We start from the raw sequence: 6,551 nt of genomic DNA, 5'->3' as shown, positions 1-6,551 counted from the left end.
GCATGCATGCAGGCTGAGCTGGAGAGATGAGCTGGGGTCGGCAGAACAGTCCTCCCGTGAGCCTAGACCTTAAGCGCTCCCACATGCTCTCAGGCATGTATCAAACCAAGAAAGCAGCTAGGAGGGCAACACATCTACCTGTATACAGGGAGCTATGAAATATCTGATCTGCGCAAGTGATGCACAAGGAGACAGAAGCAGTCTGACCTTTACACAGTGACCTGGCTCAAATAATTTCAGGCTGTCATTAACCAGGTGAGCTCCTCTTTCTCTCTGAGGTAGGTAAACCTGAGGGGGCAAAGCGGGAATTGGGGATAATGGAAAAGAAAGCCTAGTAGTATTTCTTCTAACTCTGTTATAAATAAAAAGTAAAACAGATGCCGTTTCTCAGGGCCCAAATGTTAGATGAAAAAATGTCATCTCAGTCATGTGATGTGGACTTCAGCAGAGCAGGACACACATGGTCATTTATCCTTTCCCTCTGCATGTTGTGTACTTTTTCAGTTTATAATGTACCTGATCCACTTGTATCATACTAGCTGCAAACAAGGCCACTGAATGTCACACCAGGTGGCCAGCATGTCTGTGAAGGGCAGAAACTGGGGCAGCCAAACAGCTGGCAGTGGCTAGCTAGGAAGTACCTGATGCCCACTCCATAGAGGACTCCACACTTAAAAGACAAGATCTGCCTCACTAGTTACACCCCCAAATAAAAAAATAAAACCCTTCCAGGGAACATGTGTGTGTACACGCAAAAGTACATGCACAGCTACATGCAAAGGGGAAAGGCTGGGAAAGAACCAAATCCACCTCTGAACACCAGTTACTTGTGGGGAAGGGGCAGATGAAGCCCACTATCAGCATTACGCACCTTTTCAACTGTGAGCTTGCATCAATTTTGGCAATTTCTCATAAAAAGACAATTTTCACTCCTTGGGTCATCACCCAGGTCCTGCAAAACTGAGCCACCAACAACCACCTGCACCATTTCCCATGAGGCCAAATAATGGCTTCCCTCAAAGCTCAGCCGTCCCACCCACCTTCCCAAGTCCTCTCCCATGCAGGGGGCTGCTGGCCTCCTGGGGTACAGGGGTCCAGGCCAAACCCAACCCACAGATGGTTGGTGAAACCAGCACGTATCCAAGGGCCTTTCCCCCACCTGGGCCATGTGCCCACTGCATAGATAGGCCTGTGCTTGCTCCCCAAGGACAGAGACTCCCTTTTCTTCCGTTGGAATGAGGGGTGGGGAGATTTGATGGTATCCTGTACAGGCTGGATGTTAATCTGATAAGGTGCTCTTGGAAAAGCTTGCCTGTGTTCGGCGTTTTCTCAGCACATGGTGTTTGCTGCCCCTTCAAGCTGCAGAAATCTCAGAAGGTAAGTGCTACTGCAACCCCCATTTACTGGTGAGCAGAGGTCAGATGATCTGCAGCCAGCCAAGCAGCTGCTAAGTGGCCAACAGGCTGGATCTGCATCTCACTTGCAGAGGCCCTGCCTGGCTGCTGGGACTGCCCCGAGACTCCCTCCTCCTCTTCTCTCCACAGCTCTCCCGGCTTCTATCCACAGCTGTGCTCCATGTGGGGAACAACTATGGATGCACCAGGGTGCAACTACTCAGACTCCAGTGTGCAGAAGGGCCCCGTCTCCATGCTGTTTCCATATCCCAGTCCAAGCTCATCTAGAGCTTCAGCAAATCCAAGCCTCTCTGAATTCCCTGCAAGACCAAACTGAGCCCTACAACCCCCACTCCACTTGTTAGCTGCCAGTCCCAGCCCCTGCTCCCTCCTGGGCCCCTGTCTGTACAGTTCTGGAGTCCTACAAGAATGTTGAGATTCTAAGCCGACTCTCACCCAAAGAAGTAAACAACCAGGGGCCTCCACGGGTAGAGAACATACCCAAAAAGGTTCTGCTGCCTGTAGGCCTGATGTCCTTCCCCCCACAACACGCCATGCTTGCCAGGCTGGAAGAGGGACTCCAGAAACTTGGGAAACCTGAGGAACGTCTAGCCCCACACGTGAGTGGAGACACTAGGTGTGGGCAGGTTCCAATGGTTGCTGCAGCTGAACCTACCCAACCAGGTCCATGCAAGACCATCTCAGATGGGTGAGCACCTGGGTTGGGCAAGGACCTCCCTCAGAGAGTGAGAGCCACTGAGGGGGGTGTCACAGAGGCCCCTTTTCCTGCTCCAAGAACAGGTTGGGGGAGCATGGGGGACCTCTCCCACCTCCCAGCTGCTTCCAGGAGCCACTTCTTTCAAGATGAGGCACTCTCCTGCCTGCCTGTTCCCCATTTGGCTGCAATAGACTATTGCCAACATTCAGAGAAAAAGGGGCCTCACCTGTTTTCCCGGACATGTCAAAGGCAGGTGGGTATGCCCAGGGGACCTGGGGTAGAACCTGTACATCTGCTCACCCGCAGGCTATGCTGGCTTCATCTTATCTGTGTGATGGAGGTGGGGGTGGGGGTGGGGGTGGGGGTTACCAAGGGGTCATCACACACAATGGACAAGTTCTACAAGAGCCAGGGAGAAGAGCCCTGTCCGTGCAGGCTGCCCAGCACCCAGCTCACACACACACCTCTTATTTGACAGCTTCTCCAAAGCAGGCTTTGCAGTCCAGGCTCCCTGAGAAGCCTGGGGAGGAGACTCTGCCAGGCTGATGGGCCTGTCCCCAAAGGTGCCACCCTCACCAGGCTCATCCTGACAATCTTGGGTTATCTTTGCCTGAAGTTTTGGAGTGGGGACAAGGAGACAGCAGACAGTACGCATCACCCACCTTTCCGGAGACCATCAGCCCTCCAGACTGGGGCAGGTCAGACCTCCACTCGGGCGTTTTTCTCACTGGTTGCCAGCTGGGGGAAGCAGCACTTGTGAGTACCTACCTGCCTGTCTCCCCAGGTCCTGCTCAGAAACCCCATCTGCACCTTTGGAGAGACTGCCCTGAGCACAGAGGCCCAGCAACCACCATCTACCGTCCCCGGGACCTAATCCCCTTCTACATGGGGTTCAGTGCATGTCACAGGCCCAGCAACCACATCTACGGCCCCCGGGACCTAATCCCCTTCTACATAGGGTTCAGTGCATGTGAGTCTACACTGGGCTCGATTCCTGCTCAGTGTATCCCTGCCAGATATCCCATGCCCACCTCGTTAAGAGCATGAGGCCACACAAACACACCCAGGCCGTCATGGTGATGGAGTGGCTGGGCTCCCACTTGCCCAGCCTTCATTGCTGGTTCAGAGCCAGCTGTGACCACATTCCTTATCCCGAGATGGGACTTTGGAGACATTGTCCATCAGGGTCGCTGACCCCTTTCAAAGTTTCAGAAACAGAGGGCCCGCTGGTCCCCTAGAAGTTTGGCACACGGGATAAGCCAAGGCTTGCCTTCAGGAACAGGTTTTCCACCACATCGCTGCCCAAGGCCCAGGGCATCCCCAAGTCCGTGTGAAGCCTGCCTGCCATGTCCACAGCCCATGCCGACCCCTCCTGGAACCACTGGAATGCTTGTTCCTGGGCACGTGATAAGCCCAGACAGCTTCAGCCTTGCAGGACAACTATGCGCATCTGGCAGCAGTAGCCAGAGGGCCCATGGAAAGTTGGCGGTGAAGCCAGATGCTGTGAAAATACATTAGGCAAAACTGCATACTACGAAAGTGCTTTAAAATGCAGCAGCAGGAGAGGTGAAGACACAAATGAACAAGTGCGTAGTGACACATGGCTGTCAGAATACAGTAAAGAATCCACACTGCTTCCCCCCTTTACCTAGAAAAGGAGAGTTCTAGGCCACCTCCTCCTCGGCAGTGGCATCCTGATATTGCTGATATTCAGACACCAGGTCGTTCATGTTGCTCTCGGCCTCGGTGAATTCCATCTCATCCATGCCCTCGCCCGTGTACCAGTGGAGGAAGGCCTTGCGCCTGAACATTGCTGTAAACTGCTCTGAGACACGCCTGAAGAGTTCCTGGATGGCTGCGTTGTTCCCAATGAAGGTGGCCGACATTTTCAGCCCCCGGGGTGGGATGTCACAGGCGGCTGTTTTTACGTTGTTGGGGAGCCAGTCAGCAAAGTAGCTGCTGTTCTTATCTTGAATGTTGAACATCTGTTCACCCACCTCCCTCATGGGCTGCGACCCCTGAAAATGGCGCCGCCGTCAGGTAGCGGCCGTGACGGGGGTCGCAGGCCGCCATCATGTTCTTAGCATCAAACATCTGCCGGGTGAGCTCAGCCTCGGTCAAGGCCCGGTACTGCTGGCTGCCCCGGCTGGTCAGTGGGGCGAAGCCGGGCATGAAGAAATGCAGCCGGGGAAACGGGACCATGTTCACGGCCAGCTTCCGCAGGTCGGCATTCAGCTGTCCTGGGAAGCGCAGGCACGTGGTGACCCCACTCATGGTCGCAGACACCAGGTGGTTCAGGTCACCATAGGTGGGTGTGGGCAGTTTTAGGGTCCTGGAACATATGACATACAGCGCTTCGTTATCTATGCAGAAGGTCTCATCCGCGTTTTCTATGAGCTGGTGGACTGAGAGGGTGGCGTTGTAGGGCTCCACCACGGTGTCCGACACCTTGGGCGAGGGCAGGATGCTGAAAGTGTATATGATCCTGTCTGGGTACTCCTCCCGGATCTTACTGATCAGAAGGGTACCCATCCCAGACCCAGTCCCCCCACCCAGGGAGTGGGTCAGCTGGAAACCCTGCAGGCAGTCACAGCTCTCAGCCTCCTTTCTGACGACGTCCATCACTGACTCCATCAGCTCCGCGCCTTCTGTGTAGTGTCCCTTGGCCCAATTGTATCCAGCCCCACTCTGACCTGTAAGACAGTACAGCCAGTCACTCGATGGCCAGGTTTACGGTCATCAGTGGTCACCACCATAATGCAAAAAGGGCCAAGTGTCACGTGTGAGGTGAAAGCACCATTCGCCCTGCAGTTGGAGCAAAAGAAACCCCCTCCCCCGGAGTTACAGGACAGCAGCTTCCCCTGTTAGGAATTAAGTCAGGAGTCAAACCTGAGAGCGGCTAACAGACCTCACTGCAGGTAGAGCAAATGAAACCCCCTCCCCCGGAGTTACAGGACAGCAGCTTCCCCTGTTAGGAATTAAGTCAGGAGTCAAACCTGAGATGGGCTAACAGGCCTCACTGCAGGTAGAGCAAATGAAACCCCCTCCCCCGGAGTTACAGGACAGCAGCTTCCCCTTTAGGAATTAAGTCAGGAGTCAAACCTGAGAGGGGCTAACAGACCTTGCTGCAGGTAGCTCCTGCCCATTTTCAGGGAAGGCAGCAGCCACGGCCCCAACTCAGCTCCCTGCAGGGAGTTTACATCAGTAGCTCCTCACCTTGAGGAGACACCCGGGCCTTCCTCCCAAAGCCCGTTTAGGAGAGATGGACTGAGCGACTCGACTGGGAGGACGGGAGGATGTTCAGGGGCCCTGGCTCCACAGTTCCTACAGGATGACCTTGGGCCACTCCTAGATTTTGAGCTGCCCTGGCCCCAGCCCTCTCCCGCAGCTCATCGAAGATGAAGTTGTCTGGCCTGAAGACCTGACCGAAGGGCCCTGAGTGCACAGAGTCCATGGTGCGGGGTTCCAGATCCACGAGCACAGCGCGGGGCACGTACCTGCCACCTGCGTGGGGCGGGAGAGCATCAGGAGGGGAGGGCCGCGTTCCCAGGAGGGCATCTCACCGCTGGCCTCGTTGTAGTACACGTTGATGCTCTCCAGCTGCAGGTGGCTGTCCCCGTGGTAGGTGCCAGCGAAGTCCATGGCGTGTTCATCAGAGATCACCTTCCAGAACTGCCAGAGACGGGAGGGGCCAGACAGACCAGGGCTGAGTCATGAGGGCGCCCCAGCCCCTCTCCCACCCGCACCCCCATCCCTAGGCCGCCATGTCCCTGGGGTCCACCCCGGCCTTCTCGCCAGCACCTAGTTCCACCGCGTCCCCAGCAGGGATCCCAAGGGCCGCAATGCAGGGACTCCTCCCCCGCCACTGCCAACATCATCCCTGGCTCCCCCGGCAGGCCCGGGCTGGGCCCTCAGAGCCCCCGCTGCCAACCTTGGCGCCGAGCTGGTTCCCGCACTGCCCGGTCTGCGTAAGCACGATTTCCCTCATGGCCAAGGCGGGATCAGGGCTGTAGGAGAAAGGCGAGAAGGAGGAGCAGACGCGCAGCGACCCAGCCTGCCCTCCGCCAAAGCTTAAATAGCCCTGCGCTCACCTCCCCCAGCCTCGGATTGGGCTCCCAGAATAAGCAACAGCTTTGCTTCCACACAGGTGCACCCACCTGTGAATCCCTTGGCGTTGAACGTCTCTTGGAAAGCTCAGGTGTCCTTGCGTGGTCCTTTCCACGTTGGGGAAAGCTGCTCAGCTGGAGAACTTCCTCGCGCTTCTTTAGTAAGACTAAATCCCTAGCTGAGCTGAAACTGAATTTTCCTCCCATGTGGCAGGGGAAGACTCTTGTTTCCATATTCACAGAGTGCCTTTGCAAGTGTCCTAGATTGATGACATATTTTTGTAATGGATGCGTCCTTTCATCTATTAGGAGATCTGTGGTTAGGAAAGGCCT

At 55.6% G+C, this 6,551-nt stretch overlaps 1 pseudogene; it reads right to left on the bottom strand.

Moving 5' to 3' along the window:
- Positions 1–3,822: 3,822 nt before the first annotated feature.
- On the bottom strand, positions 3,823–6,100 carry LOC129053670 (tubulin beta-8 chain-like; annotated as a pseudogene).
- Positions 6,101–6,551: the final 451 nt, after the last annotated feature.

The sequence above is a fragment of the Pongo abelii genome, chromosome 15 (assembly GCF_028885655.2).
Source record: "Pongo abelii isolate AG06213 chromosome 15, NHGRI_mPonAbe1-v2.0_pri, whole genome shotgun sequence".
Lineage (NCBI taxonomy): Eukaryota > Metazoa > Chordata > Mammalia > Primates > Hominidae > Pongo > Pongo abelii.
The sequence above is the reverse complement of the archived record's forward strand: the minus strand, read 5'-3'. Positions and strand labels throughout refer to the sequence as shown.